This window comes from Photinus pyralis, unplaced genomic scaffold, assembly GCF_008802855.1.
Source record: "Photinus pyralis isolate 1611_PpyrPB1 unplaced genomic scaffold, Ppyr1.3 Ppyr1.4_LG3b, whole genome shotgun sequence".
NCBI classification, from domain to species: Eukaryota; Metazoa; Arthropoda; class Insecta; order Coleoptera; family Lampyridae; genus Photinus; species Photinus pyralis.
The window spans coordinates 14,295,005-14,314,687 of record NW_022170510.1 but is presented as its reverse complement, the minus strand read 5'-3'; the positions used below and the strand labels follow the sequence as shown (position 1 = coordinate 14,314,687).

The window sequence follows — 19,683 nt, the reverse complement described above, 5'->3', positions numbered from 1 at the left end:
GGGAAACATTGCGGCATAATCAGGCGCACAAGGAGCCAAGCTAAAACATGACTCATTTAACGCTAAACTCAAACAATAGCCGCCCACGCCATGCCTGCAATCAGCAGAGGTCAAATCTAAAGAAAAAGTCAAAACGAAAACAAATAAGGCATGAAATTTAAACATAGAATTTAAAATAGCTTAAATAAAACGAGTACTACCTTGATATCGCTTGGAAAAAATATATCAAACACTAACTAAACTTTGAAAAGCACACAAAACCGCTACTCCACCATCAAAATCTGGACCACCAGTGCTCCCGCCGACGCCACTCTCCAGCTTTCTGTACTAAATTCACGTCTGCGCAAAACGGGATTCTAAAATTCCTTTAGTTGTAAGATGTGTTGCCTATCGGTAGGGGTTCAACATCACAGTATAACGAATCTTGAAGCAAAAGTTTCGCCACTACCACTGAAATTTTTTCCTTTGTTGGATATTAACCCGCACTATGAGATTTGAACGAAGACAATTTCTCAGTTTAAGTGTTAGTGTGCTATGGAACCGACTGAATTCCTAATTTTTTTGAATTTGTGAGAGATATTTTTGTTTTTTGGGAATATCGCCTATACCTACAAAGTACCTTTTTGGAACATTTCGATTCAATAATACTGTACAACAGAATACCCTTTCGAAGTTCGAGAGCTCTTCAAGAGTCAAGAATCAACATGACCATCCCGGCTTCGGTCGTCCAGGCAGTTTGAACTCTGCGATCGGGGAGATAGAAAACATTTAAGACGCGGTAAACATATGAAGTAAATTCATGTTTATTATATTGAACCAATTTACTGGAATTATGTTTTCATATTTGTTATTTTATAGAGTGTGATTTTCTGAATAGGGACTATCACTATAGTATCAAACTGAAATTACGCCATTTATAGATAGATAAAGTTTTCTGGTATCTACCTGCGTAGGTAAATGGTAAAACACAATTTTCTAAAAATGAATCGTTTGCACCGATGGCAATTGTGTAAACAAGACGGCTTATTTGAGCTTCCTTGCATATCTCGGTCTCCTGTATTTATATAATTACAATGCGTCGTCACCACTTTCGGCACCTAATTTGACAACCGCTACATCATCGCTATATCATTGTTTATGTCCAACAAAAGAACCATGGGGTTGGACAGACAACGCGACGTTAGGAAAGTGTGCATGATCGGGATAGGTCGTCGACGGGATGACCGATGTCTGGATAATGGTCGCCGGGAAAACGGTGCCGGGGTGTAAGTCGCCGGGATGGATGTTCTCGTGAAACAGAATCTCAGTTGCTACTATTTACAAGAAGGTACAGGAATGTAACTCATATATTGGTTTATATACCTGTCACGAAGGAAACCGGACACTTCATCATTGCCAGCTATGATTGATGATATCTACGGTTCTTCTCTAGTAGTATCATAATCAATTTTTGTTGCTGCTTTTTCTCGTCAGTCATAGTGTATAAGAGCAAACAATCAATTACGAATTAGATCCGTTATTGTGTTAACATTAAAAATGTATTCAGTAACTTCGTTGTATTCCATGTTGTATGTCGCACCAGGATTTTCTATTAAAACTATTTTGTTACTTTAGTACTCTTACAACTAACAGTAGCCATAGCTAGAATTAAATTAAAGACGAATTAAATCAAAGAACCGCTTACTGGGTGTAGTTTGCCGAAACTTTTCAATCTAAATAATGTACGCACATATACTGTAAATCGGTGTCTGACAACAGAACAAATTGTGTTATGTCTACGTAATTAGATTATAAAAAAGTTTATTTCCTGTCTTAATCAAAATTATTAATTACTATAGTTACCACAAAAAGAATTATCTGATTTTCTTTTGATAATGCACTTTTTTGAACGGCTAATTCAATTATCACTATATTCTCCGCTGTAAAAAACGTGTGAGAAAGAATGGTGAATGCGTAAGTGGCAAATAAAGAAAAGTTAACGCAAATATTTTATTCTTAAAAACTATCTTACACAAAAATACAGCGTATGTTAAAGTACCAATAAAAAGTAATGAATCAATTGTTTATAAATAAAAATAATAGCTAAAAACATTACTTACTTCTTTAATAACTATTACCATCAAAAAGTGTGTGGCGTCTTGAAGCATTGACAATTTCGGCGAATCTACAGGAACCGAGGATGTCACGTATTAACGCATAAAATAAAGTTTGAGGAGAGGGTATTTATTTAGGGAGGTATTAATCATATTGTCAGCGTCATTCATATATTCCAGGATTTTTAGGTCTACTGTCGTCGTGCAGTCATTTCGCACATCGTTACCATTCCTATCCATAAAGCTTTGGTTCCCGTCTGATCCGTGTTCAAATTCCTCATCTAGTTCAACAAATTCGTGTATTACTTACTGCAAGAAATGTGCCAGCCCTGCGGGAACTCCCGATGAGTTTTTAAAGAAAATAAGACAATCGGAAGACAGCGACAAGGTTATGTTTTCGGTGTGACAAATGGCAATCGGCCGAAACATGCAGGTTTAAAACAGTGGCATGTCGTTTTTGCGCGAAAGTGGGGCATATCGAGAGAGCATGTCTGAAGAAGAAGCGAAACCGAGTTAACAGGCGGTCGGAACAGGTAAGAGGAGTGGGGCCTGATAACGACTCCGGTCAACAAGATAAGGAGAGCGACAGTGAATAGCGAGTATTCGATTCACAAAGTATCGACGTGGGATCCTGACAAGCTTACTTAATAGTACTGCATACTGCATGGAAGTAGACAGTGGCGCGGCCTATATCGTAATTAGTGCCGGCTGCTTCAATAAATTGCGAAGAGGAAGCCCAAATTAGAATGGAATTCGATAGTATTGGGGAACTACCAGAGCTCTTCCTGTGATCATAATTAAGAGAACGCTAGTGGTGAACATTTTAGGACGAAACTGGTTTGAGCCGTTGAACATTAACGTATCTGGAATTAACAAAGTGCACGACTCGGTACTTTATAGCGTGAATCCATTTGAATTAGAACGGGAACCTGTGAAAGAGTTTGATGGAACATTGGGCGTGTTCCGAGGCCCTCCAATTAGCCTCAATTTGCCACGAGATATTAGTCCGATTGTATGTAAGGTACGGAAGGCCTATGATTGAGGATGAACTGGATCGCCTTCAGTAGCAAGGAGTCATTGAACGTGTGACTCAACTCATGTGGACCACGCCCATAGTTGCGGTGGTTTAACACGTCGCAACGAAATCCGGATATGTGCCAATTATCATATAACGGTGAACAAGGTGTTAAAGAAGGGAAGGGAAGATTACCTTAAACTTAAAGAAGGAAAATGTGTATTCTACTTTCAAAGTCATACAATTAGTTCCAAAGGACTAGAGCTGGCCGAGGAAAAAGTCCAAGCCTTCTTGGAATTGGTCAATTTCTACAGCCCATTCTTGGAATCAAAACCAATAATAGCGGGGCCACTGCACACAGTACTATCAAAACAATGGTACAGGCAAATTGTCCAAAATAGGCAAAAAATTGCGAAGCGGTTGAAACTTGGTATAGACGTTTGAAAATATGTATATTTCAAAGAAGCAAGGAGTCCCTAACCACAAAAGGTGTGCCGGAGTGGTCATGCTCAAAAAACCTAGGGTGCACTGGATTTTCACGTTTTTAACAGGAAGTGGCAGTAAAATCCTATTAAAAAATACGTTGGGGCATTTTTTAATAATGAAATATTTTTTTCACAATTGTACATCTGTGTTGTTAATCGTGCACTGGATCTGTCTTCGGGATCGTCAAGATTTTCGCAAATTTACTCCATGTATGCATTGTACTCCCTGACCATTTCCGCATATTTGCGAGTATCTTAATCCTGCTTTTCTGCACCCACACTTGGAGGAACAATCACCTGTACAGTTATACGAAATAAGGTGTAGTACACTAGTACCAATTGTGGTGGTCGAGTAAAGGAGTGTTGTAATAGGTTGCAATGAGCCGTTCGTTTTCTTCCATCCCCACTGTTCGGTATTTTTGTTACTACCAAGCCATATCTGAATTTGGTAGAATACTAATAATCATAAATGTCTTTATTTGATCTTGTCAGCAAAACAACCTTTAGTACAACTCGTAAAAAAAACAACGATAATACAAAAACAAATGTGGGTAGATTAGTTTTAGGTTAAGGTACGCTCGTTGCAGGTACACCCAAATTTGATCTCTAAACCGAAAATAATTATCTAATAGAACACCACCAATCTGTCACTTATACGACCAAACATAACAGCACAAGATTTCGACGGATTTAAGATCAGCGCATGTTTTTGACACGCCTCTTAAAAGTTTACTCAAATCTTCGTTCATGCGAGATACTGCGTCTTCTACATTATCAACTTTAAAGGGAAGATAAATCATCGGCATTCGTGTACCTTACAATGAGACACGTACTTCGAAATGTTCATTGTGTAAATTACAAATAGTAGTGGACCGAGAATTGACCCTTGTGGTACACCTTTATGCAGACGTTTAAAACTTGATCTAGATTTAGGTAGCTTTACACATTGGCCCGTATGAATAAAAGTAAGCAAATGCTTATACTTACAAAATTCAAAGTAAATACTCTTAAGTGCTCCTTCGCACTGGGCGACTTAGCAGCGCTTCTAAGCAGAAGGACAGGACGCAGTGCAGCGCTGCTAAACCATGCTAAACAGACCAGTATGAAGGGACTGTTACGAGTATTTACTTTGAATTTTGCAAGTATAAGCATTGCTTACTTTTATTCATACGGCCCATTGACTCCTATTAGTAAGGTAACATTTAAACAATCCAGGTGGCTTGAGACAAACCGATATACTTTAAAATTGACAGAAGGAGTTCATGATTTATGGTATCGAACGCCTTTGTAAAATACAATAGAGTTAATAAAGTTTTGATTATTATCATGAGCTCTTAAGGGCCGGTTCTAGAATGCGAGAATAAAACCGAGAATTGGTATACCAGGGATAAGCTTATACCTACACGGTTAAATTTTTGAGTTGCGTTCTACAGTCATCCGATCACCCTAGAATAGCTATACCTCGTATATCCGGGGAGTAGCTCATTTGTACGCCTATTAGTTCAGTTTGTTCTGACATTTGTACTGATTACAGAATTTTTTGTGATTTGTGTATTGATTTCGCGGGTCTTAGAAATGATGGAAAGTGGCGAGGGTAAAAAAAGGTGCAGTAATTTTACATCTGATGAAGTAGATGTGCTAGTTAGCTTGGTTGAAAAATTCAAGGGTATAGTAGGAAGTGTTATGAAGTTATTATGAAAAGAGGTGATTGCATTGGTCACCTGAGTTACAATGCCACAGGCAGAGGTTTTGCTAACACCTGCAAAATCTGCAACTCAAATGAGCATGTTGCATAAAAACGTAAACTTAAGAGATACTTTCCTGTTGGTGTTATCGCATGATTTGTCTGTGGTACTTTGAATTCTATGCTGAATCATTTCTAGGAGCATTTCACATGTACGCTTTTGTAGACGAAACTGTGTAAAGAATTCCAAATCGTCATATTCTTCAAAGAAATTCGTCAGAGTCGAAAATATTTATGTTCATTTTGATTTTGATATAAAAATCACAAAAAACACGTGCAGTTGTACAGCTATATGACGAACGAACACCTGATTAAATGGGGGGGATAATATTATGAGTCTGCAAATGATTCTTTAGTTGATGGCTAATTATTTTTTCTATAATTATAAATAGAAACGGGAGCCTGAAATCATTATAGCCAGAGAGTTGATTATTTTTTGCTACAGGGGTTACTAGAGCGTACTTCCATGCATTAGGGAAAACGGCATCCAGTAAACAGCAATTTATATGTGAGTAATGAACTGCACAACATAAGGACGGCACATTTTTAACATAACGCCACTGATCCCATCGGCACCCATGGCTTTACTCTTGTTAGAATCAATTATCTCAAGCACCGTGTGGCAGCTGACGGCTCTGAAATGAAATTGATCATCGAAATTTGATGCAGAATTGTTTGAATAGAATGAGAGCAGATTATGATCAATTGAAATGTCAGGAACAATATCATTATTAAAAAAAATCTACATCAAAATTATCATCTAAAAATTGTTTTTTTTGTCGGCCGATAGGTGTTTTAAGTTCATTCCACATAGATTTTTTATCTGAATTACGCAATTTGTGATTGAAGTAAGCTTTTTTTTCATTGTCAATTGCCATATTAGTGTAATTCCGCAACATTGTGTAATAATCCCAGTTACTGGTACTACGTTTATCCTGCGCGGCCGATTCATCGCCGGCCAGTTCATCGCCAGTTACATGAAATCGGCAGTTATCGTCGTGTATGTATTTAATATTGTAGCGCACTGGATAAAAGTTTTTATTGCTCTAGATACAGCCAGTTTATTTGTCAAGAAACACTCTGGAGATCGGGAAGGATGACTTAAAAGAGAGAATTTGCCCCTTGCATACAAGTAATTTGCCCCTTGTTTCACCCACAGCAGAAAAGGTCGAGAATTCGAGGTTTTTACGAGGGTTGGTCAAGACTTATTTTAGATAGGAATTGACAATTCCTCCTATTTCCGCAGAACGTTCTCTAATTTCTTCCGTTTTCTACATATTTCCCAGCTATTTCCTTGAAATTTCCTATAGATAAGTATTGCCCTCTGATTGCCATATATCACTATTGATCATATAATAAACAAACTTCTGAATAAGTACAATTTATATCACTATAATTTCTATCGGTAACAAATGTAAAAGGTAACTAAGACTAGTTTTATTGTTCCATAATTATAGGCTATCCCTCGTAAAAAGTCAATGGGTTCTCTAACTCTATTAATAAAATCTTCTACTAACCGAAGAATTCGTTGATCAGTGTCCCTGTATTTTCGCAGTTTTAGCGGAGGACGGTTACCTGCGTAATAAATAAATAAGGGTTAGTTTCAATTATTCGATTATGTTTACCACCTTACCTGCAATTAACTGCTCGTAGTACAAGTCTCTGCCTTTCTGCAGTTTTCTAATGGTGTTGATGAATTGCCATATTGTTGGATGTTGTATACCGAGTTGACTTTTCAACATACGATTAATCTCTTCAGGATGGTTATTCGTCCTGTCTTCGTTGTTCAGCACCCTATTGTAAAGATTCCACATAGAAATAGGGAAAATTGGCGCCTCTTGTCCATCCTCTCGCCGATTTGGACGCCCCATGTAATTATCTTCGAACCAGTTAAGTAATGGACGCAAATCAGCATGCGAAAAATTGTCCAATTCAAGTATTACAGCATCGATATGCTCAAGTGGCACAAATGCTACAGCTACAATCATTTTTGCGTGCAGTGCGAATTGCACTTCATTTGCATACCTTCTCAGCAGACCTAACTGCGACAGTTTATGTTTCATATTCTTCACAAGGTGAAAAAAACAGCCTTTTATTGTAACACCATCAAAATTCTGTTGCATTGCCGTAAAATCTGCCGATTCAAAGTCGCAACAAATAGAACCAGGATTCAAATTTTGCACAAGCTCTTTCAATGTTTCGAATAACAAGTTGTACGGCGTTCTTCTTTTATTAGGAAGGACAGCATAAATTACCGGCAATACTCCACCATGCTTTTTCACAGAAATGACATACACTTGGTGAAATAGTGATGGTGCTATAGAGAAGGTTCCATCCGCATACCATACATCAGTCTGTAAAAAGGGTGGCCATGATTCGCGGCCAAATATGAGTATTTTTTATTATCAACTCCTCTTTCGGCTACTAGAAACAATTCTTCTACCCCTGCAACGTTATAAATAATATAGTCTTGGGGAATCACTAATTCCGTTAAATTCATCGGGACTGGCGGTGCGAGAATTTCTCTTCTTTTTCTTCTAACACATTTTTTTAAAGCAGCTATATTAGGTACATTCCCTAATATACATCTGTCTGTATTCTCCGAGATAGCATTTATCACTTGTGCTGTAGCTATAAAGTACCAAATTATAAAATTGATGTACATTACATAATAACCAACAGAGGTTAAGAATAAAAAACCACAGGATGGTAAAAAACTTAAATTTTAATTATGTAGGTACTTTTTCGAATAGTATTTCATTGCAAAATATTAAAAAAAAAACAATCAATATACTCACTTTCTTGTGTTGCTTCTGCACGTCTTTTAATGTTACTTATAAATGTTTCAACCTCCACATTTGCAGGACTCGGATCATGTGTGTGATGATTTATTTCTTTAATCACAGTTCCATTTTGAACATGGATTCTAGCACATCTCCCAATTTGCTCAGAAATCCAAAACTTCACTGATTCATCACGCTTACTAGTTTTTTCGTACACATATAAATAATTTGAGTGATTAAACTTTTCGCGCCCTCGTTGAGTTAAGATATCATTATTCATATTTTATAATTATATTCTTTACCACGTTGTCGTTCCTAGAACTTGTTTGCATAGCAGGGTTTCTCAAACTTAATTGTTCCACGTACCCCTATTGGACTGTCAAGCCCACGGCGAACCCCTTTAAAAAATACAGACTACAGATAGGCATTTTATTTAAAAAATCATGTTTTAAATTTGGTAAAACAAATAAGGTATTTTCTAAAAAAAAAACAAAAGAACTATTTTTAATAAAAAATAAAATAATTTAAAAAATAACATAAGTAGCTACTAAAAGGTTTATTTTTCTTTCGGCTTTAGGTGGTGTTGAAGTGAAGGTTTGTATAGGGTGAGTAGGTTCAAAAAAATTTGAGCCTACTCACCCTACAACCCTTCACTTCAATAAGTAGCTACCTTATACCTACTGAAATTAATGTGGTGGGTGGGCTTGTTTTTTTTCGCAAATGGAGTCGATTCTCGGAGCAATTTTGCTCAATTTTTTAGTCTTGATTGATATTCGGCGGTCAGTCGATTCCTATATTTCGTCTTTAACATGACCAGGTGTGAAACCCCACTCTCACATAAATAAGTGCGACTTTGCCCGTGCGCCGTCACGCTTATTGTAAGCTGCCACCATTACGTAAATTTTTTCGCGTACCCCCTATCATTCAATGGCGTACCCCCAGTGGTACGCGTACCCCACTTTGAGAAACGGTGGCATAGACTAAACTAGTTACGGTGAAAAATTATATTTCTACCCCAAAAGTGAAAGAACAACGGGAAGGTAATTAGGAGGGAAATAACAATATCATTAGGTACCCGTGGCACACCCAGTCTTTATTCTATTAATCTTGACTAAGTATGTATAATACCTACCTACCCTCTTAACTTGAATGTACACCTAATACAATGGTAACAGGTACCTACACTTAATGACTTTCATTATTATAATGTAAAGTACAATTTCAAAGGAAAACAAGAACCTAGACAAGAACTATTCTAGTTATTCTAGTTATATTGATGATTTTCCTTTGAAATTGTACTTTACATTATAATAATCTTTCTTATCACAAAAGCATACTGTTTGATATCGTAATTTAGTTAATTTGGCAACGTTGTAGTTTTGTAAGCTACACGAAGTTAGTTACTTTTAAGTTGATCGCCATTAGATTATTAGCTATTTTTAGACACACTTTGATGAACGTTGTAAAGAATTCGTTTTAAGTTTCAAATAAAGTTAATCCTGAGTATCCGAATTGAGATTTATTGGAAAACACAAACACATACCTAGGTACGTAATGCTTGTGTTTGTAAACAATAAACGCGAATTTACCGCGGAAACCAATTATTGGATTCTTTACCTAAGATTAGGTGCCTTCACCTAAAACAGGACCGGTCTCAAATTTCATTCTATAACCAATTCGTACTGGCTATGAGTTGGATCGGTAATGAGATGGGTCTGCAAAGAGTTGACACGGCAATGAAGTGGCGGTCTAGAAATGGCGGCAATGAAATGTCCCATTCCGTAGTTGCGGGTGTCTCAACGAAATACTTTTCCCTGAATTCCTACGCAATACCTTCCTCACTAGAGGTGAAGTTCTTCCGATTGTTGAACGCATTTTGATCATGCAGGGCTACCGTCAAAGCTCGTGAAATCGATTCGGATCCCAATCGGTGTGGTGTGTCTATTACCACTGGTAACACCTTATACAAATGCATACCTACAACTCCAACGAAAAGATGAATGAAATCGGTAAAAGTTATGGCGTAACCAAGGGAAATAGGGATTCATTTTTATACATTATGACCCGACGCATGATCACTCGGCTACTACCAAAACGAGGTAAACTCTATTTGAACAAATATTGAAGGGATCTGGAAAGCTGCAAATTTCAACGATTGATCGTAATAAAAATATATAGGTTTAATAGAGGGACCGTAAAACAAAAATAATTCTTCGTTAAACCTTCGATGCTTCCTAGCTAGTCGGTGGATCTACTTCTCAGCAATAAATAAACTCATATTAAGCTTATACCATCCCTAGTAGGGGTCTTATAATCGCTTTTCTTAGAGCCGAGTATAAAGATATATTTGTCTGGACATCTTCAAAATAATGCGAAAAAGACAATATAACACGTAGCACATTACAAATTGATTCGAAATTGTTTGTGACTATAACAGCAAATTCTGGAGCGGAATACAAATAACTTTAGGGCGATTCATGCCTTTACTTGGTTTTAAACGTACTTCTTTCAGCAATGGGTTTTATAGACCAATAACAACTATCCCCTATTTTGCCGTAAAGTTGTGAAACGTATTAAAAAGTAGTAATAAGGTTCTTTTATGAGGTTTAAATGCGCGTAGTTTGTTTCCGGTCAGCGATGGTCTCGGACACGTCCAAAATAAATAAGCCATGATTTAAACTTGTTACCTCCGTAAAACGTAGGTATGCTTACAATGAAGCTTTTGCGCGACTTTCTAAAACCTCAACTTATCGGAATAAATGTAACAATATGAGTATTTGTTTCTAGTTTCAACTTCAACATGTATGAAACTTTGAACTCTCCAGTAATATTGACTTTCACATCAACTTTTCTGCTAGCAATTTACTTAAGGAAGGAAAGAACTTAATAATTTTAATCTCGTGAATTATAAATCGATGTTAAGAAATTATGCAAGCACAATTTTGTTAAGGCATGTACTCACATTCACGAAATGAATATTATGAAGCGATATTTATTATTATTCTCAAGGAAATAGCAAATGTGATCAGTAGGTACATGTTTGAAAGTTTACAGATTTGTTTATTTTAACTAATCAATACTCGCTGCTTAAGGGGAAACATGCCTACGGTTTTGTTTCTCCCTGCAAGACGACAAAAAATCATGATGCATAGCCACGTAAATTCATGAATCATTCCGACGAATGAACGCATCAACACATAGGTAGTGAGTAGGCCGCTTTACACATAACAGGAAAAGCTTTTGGGCAGATCGCGCATGCGCAAGTGCGTCACACTCTCATTTCCGATTGAACCGATTGGAAGCAAATTTGGTACACATATTCATAGGCATAAAAAGGCAGAATCGCGCGTGTACGGGTGGTATCTGTGCAGTGGGGCTAGCCACAACAAATTTTGTTATCTCCGAACTCTACCGAAAACCAGATTTTGCCCAGTCATTTGCTAGAGCAAAGTATGCGTTTACTTTTTACGGGAGGTAAAGTAATCAAAAACTCCCTACGGGAGGTAAAGTAGTTTCCATGAAAACGTACGTGTGTTGGTATGTAACTTACATTCTGGCGTTTCAGAAATGTAGTTAATTTTGGGTATTTGATGTCCATATTTTTCTTTACGGCTAAGGTCTCGGTTAGAGTAGGGCTCTGGGGTGTCTACGATAATATGTCCCAAAATGTATATACAGGCTTTACACTCCCCCATGCAATTCGTGTCATAACTAACGGAGATGTCGTGCCTTCCCTTTTGTTTGGCCTACATTGCCAATTCTCGAACTCCGATCTACAAATATGAATCCAGCTACAAAATTTCATTGTAATGATACATATTTATCATTTAAAAAAAATGGGATTATCGGCGTTTTCTAGCTGCCCGCTATATGGTACTGTATAAAGTGGAGATTGTAGGAGTACCAGTATGATATATGGATAGAAACAGCAAATGCAGTTAGGTTATCATCGTCCCAAGAACCCCATTATGGCGGCACGCATTCGCACTCGTCTAAAACGGCGACAATTGGTCCCAGTCCCACACCGGGAATCGGGATATGTTCGTGCAATGTCACGAAGAAACCGCTCGAAACGTGCACTTGTGTCGATATCTCCATCTAACACATTTCTTCTGTACATACACTCCCCGATGTATGCGTCGCAGAGGTCCAGGGTGTTGAGTGTTCAGAGCTGTTCCTTCAAGTCACGCCACGATCTCTCTGTTCGGTTGGTGTGGATCCTGAAAGATAAAGGTCGTGGAGGTGGTCTAAACAGTTGACGTGGAACCTTCCTTCAGGAACCCAAACCGGATCTTCGTCTCTTGGTGGGTTAACTGCACACTGTGGTTTACCATGTCGTGACCTGAAAAAACATCACCGACTCGCCCATTGATCGGAGCATATGTACGAGTCGCTCTTTATATATTGTTGCATAAGCACAAGCTATGTGTCCTGGTCACGATAATCAACCAAACACCAAACCTTTGGTTCATTGTTCGGCTTATTCCTCCGAACAACCAGATGACATATTTTATGTTTTGCAGTTACCTTTTCTTACATACTGTGTCAATGACTAATACATAGTGTTCTTTTTACGGTTTCGATTTAAACTTAATGTAACTACGCATTTTGATACGGTTTGAACTGTGAAGTGTTGAGTGGTTTATGGTGAGCAGAGGGAACGTTCGTATCTCACATGTTGTCCCCGGGAAACTTCGTTCCGTTACATCCCGTACCCGGAAAGTTCATCCTCCCACGTTTTATCCCTGGAATACCTCAATCATCACATCTCAGAGGTATAAAATATTTAAAAAAAGGTGAAAACTACGACACACCTTAAGCGATTTTCAATTCATTTATTTACTATAATGATATAAAAAATGTAATATATACGAAAGATGTAGTTTTTAAAATTCATAGTTATAAGCTATGCCGCGTAAAAAATCTATCACTCCACGATTGTCTATGTCTTCGCAAAGCGCTTTAACCCTGGCTGAAATTGCTGCATATTTCTTGTTTCGTGGATTTCCGGGGTTACCAGCGATTAACTGGAGTATCTCATAATTATGAATCCCTTGTTGTGCTTTCAAGCATTTTACAAACCGGTAAATATGTGGAAAAAGTGACCCACAAGTTTCCTGGAAACTTCTATGCCAACCTTCGACATCGTTGTTCGTACGATGCTGCCTATTAATTGTTCATTGGTACATGTTCCACAGTGGAATTGGAAATTGCGGATTTTGTCGCCCTCGTCTTTGTCTTCGGCCAATGTATGTGTCTTCAAAGTTATTCACTATTACAATGGTATCTTCGGGAAATTCTTCGTCTCCGGTTTAAGTCTTCAAAAGCGTCGGACACATTCTCAGGACGAAGAAATGCTAATGCCGGAATCATGCGTACCCAACGAGCAAATTGGTAATCTTGTTCGTAGCGAACCTAACAAGAGATGATTTCAATTTATTATAGTCATACTGACTGAAAAATGTCCGTCCTTGCCTTTAAACCTTGCTCCTGCACTTTCCTCCAAACGGATTGAGTGAGATGAAAAAAACAACCACTTCTATTGGTTTCTGGAAATTCCTGCTGAAAAGCTTGCATCGCGGCGTGCTCGAAATCAGTCATCAATTGCATAGGTTGCAGGCCCACCTGAATACGCTTAAGTTCTTGAAGGAGCTTAACGTACGATGCGCGTGTTTTGTTCGGGAGGAGAGCGTACACCACAGGAATCACTATGTTATATCGCACAACATCTAAATCTGTGCAAAAAGAGCAGTGCCGTGCTGAAAGTCCCATCCGCAAACCACTCTCTGCTCTCCGCCAACAGTAATAGATTTGATTGTGTGGAAAAAATTAATATCCGACCAGAAGGAAGTCTAGCTTCTGAATCATACATTAGGAATTGCGACTAGAAGTCGCCTGATGATGGCAGTACGCCGAAACTATAGTCGCTGTTATTTTTAACACTTCTAGTCGCCTGATGATGGCAGTACGCCGAAACTATAGTCGCTGTTATTTTTAACACTTCTAGTCGCCTGATGATGGCAGTACGCCGAAACTATAGTCGCTGTTATTTTTAAAAACTTCAACGAATAAAACTATATGGGGAAGGTTTAGAGATTTTTGATAACATAAAATACCATATTAATATAAAAAAATACAATTTATAAAAAACAACAATCAACAGGAAAATAAATAAAATGAATTCTTAAATATTGCTTCAGGACAAACGTATACTACGAATTGTTGACATTTTCCTTATCCTTTTCCTTGCCTCGCTGCAGTCTTTGTTTGCTAAGACGAAACCATTCTCCCACATTTCGCTCAAGATCGCTGAGTTGAATTAAGCTATTGTAGCGCAGCATTACCACTTCTAAACAAACAAAATATGAATCAGTAATCTTAATTGAAATAAATGTGGGATTAATTTTTTTACAATAAACTAAGGCTTACAAAAACACTACTACTAATATCTAGTCAATTATAATTGTTAATCGTAAAATTTGAAATGTGCCGTCTTACCAATAATAGCGTTCATGATCGTGAGGTTTTGAACCTTGAAATTGCCTCTGTGGCCCATCCAGGAGCACTGTACCCCTAAATTGTTAGTAAAAACACGGGATAGACATCGGTTAATGTTGTCCTTTGGGTCGTGACCGCCAATATTCTTCATGTATGAAATCTGAAATAAATAATGAAAAGAAAAAGATGAGAGGTTTGGCAATTACAAATATTTGACTAAAGGTTTATGCACCTTCGAGTACTAACAGCTAATTACCATGCCGAAGAGAAATTTGTGGCATATGGTACTTTATACAGGGTGTTAATGACTATGTTACAACGCTTTAGGGTAGAAAGGGGAGCTCATATCTGATCATTTTTGCCAATAAACTTATAGTCGGAGATGCCTCCTCTTAGAGATACACGCCTACCAATATTTAAGAAATAGTTTATTGGGTTTGAACAAAACTTTATTTAAAATCATACTTCCTATGATATGACACAAAAAACAAATGAAAAACTAATGTCAAACTTATAAGAGGTGCTCAAAATTTTGACCACGACATTCAATGCACGTATTATATCGGCGTAGCATATTAAAATTGATCTTGCCAAATGTGCCTGGAGTGTCCTGGATGATGTTTGATGCAACAGTAATTCTGGCCACCAGATCTTCCTCGGACTCTACAGGAGTTTCATATACCAGACTTTTCATGTGCCCCCACAAATAAAAATCTAAAGGGGTAAGATCTGGTGACCGTGCAGGTCTATTTCTTAAATATTGGTAGGCGTGTATCTCTAAGAAGAGGCATCTCCGACTATAAGTTTATTGGCAAAAAAGATCAGATATGAGCTCCCCTTTCTGCCCTAAAGCGTTGTAACATAGTCACATTAACACCCTGTATAAAGAAACACATTACACATTGTGAAAAATATTATCCATTGTCTAATTATTTTACAAGTAAATGGTATATAAATATTTCATGGTTGGAAAAAAATTATTACAGACTTCGCCAGCATGTTCCAGCTATGAACCCACAATGAATATAAGGATATCAGCCCAATTCGTCGTTTTTATACAACAATGAATAATAACGATAAAACTAAATACTTTCCTGATTTTTACACAAAAGTAAATCACAACGTTAAAAAACTGAAGCAATCAGCACACAAACTACCGCGAAAAGTGAACAAGCTCACAAAGCAGCCATTTTTCCACCCGCTAACCTCAGATACTTACCATCCATACCACACCACCGATACCGAACAAAAGTTACTAAAGATATTGGCGCTAAATTTAAAATAGTAAATAAACATCGACATGGCGACTTCCAAGTTCACCTTGGTAAGAACAGAAAATTCTGTGCATCGCATTTACGTCTGTTTAACACACATGTTATTATGAGTTTATGTTATATTTCTCATCACAAGTAACGCCAAGTTAACATTACGATATGTTGATGTGCATATCGTTTACGTTAAACGTAACATTATAATACATCGCACGAACGCCTGTATTTACGTTAGAGTTATATAAATGTAATATTTATGTAAACGTTACTTTATTGGTTAAATCAGAATCGTCTCACCCGTATAGCAGCTACGTACAAACTTAACGTAAAATTGTGCTGCCAAAATTATGTAACTGCGAGGTTAATGTCACAAAATTGTTTACTGGGGAAGCTTCCAATGAAAGCAATTCGTCCGTGGCAAGTGATGTCGTTCGCGATCGTGCAATCTAACCAATAGCGAGGCTCGAAAACCGACAGAAAATTTGTGACATGACGGAAGGATTGTTAATAATACGGATTTCCTTAAGTTCTCAGGTTGGGAGCACAACATAAAAAATTAATGACCGAATTTGTAACGAAACAAACAATTATATTTATATTTACATCCATAAAATTATTAATTTACGAGCGACTTTATAGTTCCTACAACTTTGCCCTTGAGTTTCAGTTTGAAACATTTGGGAAATTAAATTTCAAACATTAACAGCTGGCAATTATCCGAGTCGTAAATTTTTTAAAAAGTTCAATCCTAAATAATAAAAAGTAAAAGCTTTACACTTTTTCCTTCTGAAGTATTTCAAGTGAAATTTTGGAAATTTCCCCATTAATAGTATCAACTCGGGGAGTTCTTTTTTACAAACACACATTTTAAGGTTGACACATCAAAGCGGCCACTTACACGGTAGAAAATGAGTGGAAAGTAACATGTAATTTTAATAACGCACAGTTAAATTTAGTTCAAACTACAAGTTCCACAGTTGCAATTAAATTTTAATTAAACCACTTCTTTAATTTTCAATTACTGTATAACATGAACCGTTTTAATGACATATATTAATTTTATGAAATGTAAGTGTCTCCGTAATAAATTCAAAGCATGGTTATATTATGTACAATGTCGTTCAAATAATTACAATCACTAGTTACGTTAGATAGTAATGCAAGAGAATCAAACAATTCAGTAGTACAATTAGCAATTTAGTCCAAACGTACACTTAAAACAAAATCTCAATTCCTTTCCTTTGCAAACTAGTAAGCGGTTACAGTACTTAAATTGCTAATAGTTAAATAGTTTACTGTAAATTTTAAAATAACCAGCAAACGTGTGCCGTGTGAACCACTTAGACCCTTGAGCCTTTTTACACGGACCACTTTGTGGCGCAACTGAGTGTTTTAGATTTCATTTCATAAAACAATTTCTCGACATTCAAAAGTAGCTAAAAAATGTTTCATCGTCTTGTTCCAAATCTCTCTACAACCGATTGAAACAGTGCTTATTCGAGTCGTCCACTAATGAGTGTAAAACAATTCTACACTTCCACTACGCATTGTGAACTGAATACCTACACCTGATCTGTTGGTTGGTGGCAAACAAAATATAGCCCCCTCAGCAGCGCCAAACAGTGGTCCGTGTGAAAAGGCCCTTAGAACCCCTTCTCACGAGGCGTTTTTGAAGTGCTGCTGATAACGAGGGGGGGGGGGAGATAGATATAATATCGACTTAAATCGTTAATTTTTTGTTATTTGCGATATTTTCAATTCACTACATGCAAAATTAGATCACTAACAAACAGACGGAGACACTTTGTGACCAGAAGCCCCAATATTCAAATGAGTATAACTTTTGTTTGAAAAGTGATTTTAAAAAACTGTTCGACAATTTTGTTCCTTAACTCATCAAGTATATACACAACGAATTTCGTGGAATTCTCTCCATGGCGGTGGAATTTTTTTTTCGAATTTTCAAAAACTACATTCAGATTCGTGAGTTTCATGTTTAATAACCTCCAGATACCAAATTTCGTCGAAATCTGAATTTTTTTGCAAAATCGGCAAGGGCATACCCGAAAACCTATTCAAAGACGTGCCACCAGTCTTTCTAAGTCTTATGGTTGCTGAGAAAAAAATTTAAAAAGAAACGCAAATTTCGCCACTTTTGTGGGGGTGGCTCCCAAACGAAACACGTTGGATCATAATAATAATAATATTTATTCCTCCACTGTTTTACAAGTAGTATATTTACAAACAAACAAAAATTAATATGCAAAACAGCCAAACCATATTATATATATAAGCTTCAAAATAGAATATTAAATGAACTAAATGGAAATAATTACACAAAAATAAAAAATAAGGAATTATATTAACCGTTTGTACTTGAAAAAAACTCATCCAGTGAATAAAACTTATTTTGTTTTAGCCACGATTTAAGTTTGCTTTTGAATTTATTCATAGACTGTAAATTTGTAATATGTGACGGCAACTTATTGAATATTTTAAGGCCCTGGTATATTGGAAAATTTTGTAATTGAGTACTATGTACCTTAGGTAAACGAAGATATTCTAAAAATGTAGAGATTTGTTAATGTAAACAGTTGCATGAAACAAAACTTTCCTCTGCAAGAATCTAAACGGTTCATATTGAGAATCGTGCGAATCGCTCGCTTTTGCAATTTAAACGCCTTATGTACATGAACACTACTACCCCAAATCTCAATACCGTAAGAGAAGACTTTCGAAGCAGGCGTGATACACTTGCTTAGTCGTTTTAGTACCCAATATATCCTTTACGCTTTTAATAAGAAAAATCGACTTAGCTAGTTTGAAGCAAAGGTCTTCTATATGCGGTGCCCAAGAGAAGGTACATAGTCAATTGTAATGCCAAGAAATTTGGTGCATGAGACCGGTTTAATGTGATTGTTATCTACAGTTATATCGGGACAGTTGATTTGTACATTCGATGAATGAAAAAAGATGTAGCATGACTTGTTGATATTTAAGAACAGCTTATGATGATTCATCCAATTGTTAATTTGTCCAATGATATGGTTAGCGTGTAATAAGAGTGTGTTATAGCAAGCGTTGTGAATGATCAGGGAAGTGTCATCTGCAAATAAGGTAAATTTAACAGTGGGGAATGAAGCAACTAAGACGTTGATATACATTAGGAATAGAAGTGGACCAAGTACGCTTCCTTGCGGAACACCACATTTAACCGTTCTGTATCCGGACTGGAAGGTATCAATGATGCCAATATTTGTTAAATATTTAATTTCACACAATTGTTGTCTATTTTCAAGGTAGGAAGTAAACCACAGTTTCGCCACTCCTCTGACCCCAAGCTTTTCAAGTTTTTGTAGTAACAGCTCATGCGAAACACAATCGAAGGCTTTTGAAAGGTCGCAGAAAATCCCTATAGTGAACTGTCTCAGAGACATAAAATCGAAGATATCCTGCATGAAATTCCCTACTGCAGCTGAGGTATTTTTATTTTTTTGGAAACCAAATTGTTTTTCTGCGAGTAACTTTTTTTTTGAATATATTGAGATAAGCGAGTTTTCATAGCAGATTCAATTATTTTTGATATTACTGATAGTAGTGATATTGGCCGGTAGTTCTTAATATCTGTTTTATTCATCGGTTTATTTGGAAAAAGTGTTTGTCTTGATCCCCTCTATTACCCAATTTTTGTTTTGCATTCGGTCATATAACACCGTGTATAGTCACTTTGGACATAATCAAGTCGAGATAGTATGTTTTTTTGAAGCTCGCTTAGTGTCATAGCCCCTAATTCT

The 19,683-nt window shown here is 36.9% G+C and overlaps 1 long non-coding RNA gene across 1 annotated transcript; it reads right to left on the bottom strand.

Annotated features, from left to right (window-relative positions):
- Positions 1-14,254: 14,254 nt before the first annotated feature.
- On the bottom strand, positions 14,255-15,852 carry LOC116166956. The gene is made up of 3 exons (XR_004144442.1): positions 15,838-15,852; positions 14,619-14,778; positions 14,255-14,469 (listed from the first exon to the last, which is right to left on the bottom strand). It is a non-coding gene; the product is annotated as an uncharacterized LOC116166956 (long non-coding RNA).
- Positions 15,853-19,683: the final 3,831 nt, after the last annotated feature.